This window comes from Muntiacus reevesi, chromosome 16 (assembly GCF_963930625.1).
Source record: "Muntiacus reevesi chromosome 16, mMunRee1.1, whole genome shotgun sequence".
In the NCBI taxonomy this organism is placed as follows: Eukaryota; Metazoa; Chordata; class Mammalia; order Artiodactyla; family Cervidae; genus Muntiacus; species Muntiacus reevesi.
Window position 1 is genome coordinate 4,500,041 of NC_089264.1, and position 601 is coordinate 4,500,641.

Sequence of the window (601 nt, forward strand, 5' to 3'; positions counted from 1 at the left end):
TTTAATTGAAGGATAATCACTTACAGAATGTTGTTGTTTTCTGCCAGATATCCTGGTAGGCTGCAGTCCATGGGGTCTCGAAGAGTTGGATATGACTGAGCGACTTCACTTTCACTTTTCACTTTCATGCATTGGGGAAGGAAATGGCAACCCACTTCAGTGTTCTTGCCTGGAGAATCCCAGGGACGGGGGAGCCTGGTGGGCTGCCGTCTATGGGGGTCGCAGAGAGTTGGACACGACTGGAGTGACTTAGCAGCAGCAGCCAGATATCAGTGAATCAGCCACAGGTATACACATGTTCCCTCCCTCTTGAACCTCCTTCCCATCTCCCTCTCCATCCCACCCCTCTTTGAGTTCCTAAGTAATAGAGAAAATTCCCATTGGTTATCTATTTTACATATGGTAATATAAGCTTCCATGTTTTTCTCTCCATACATCTCACCCTCTCCTACCCCCCTCATGGCCCTGCCATGTCCATAAGTCTGCTCTCTATGTCTAAAAATGTGGAACATTTCATGAATTTGTGTGTCATTCTCGCCCAGGAGCCATGCTAATCTCTGTATCAGTCTGATTTTAGTATATGTGCTGCCAAAATGTGCTC

General features: G+C 46.4%; 1 non-coding gene across 1 annotated transcript; it reads right to left on the reverse strand.

Annotated features, from left to right (window-relative positions):
- Nucleotides 1-497: 497 nt before the first annotated feature.
- Nucleotides 498-601, reverse strand: LOC136148198 (U6 spliceosomal RNA). The gene has a single exon (XR_010659482.1). It is a non-coding gene; the product is annotated as a U6 spliceosomal RNA (small nuclear RNA).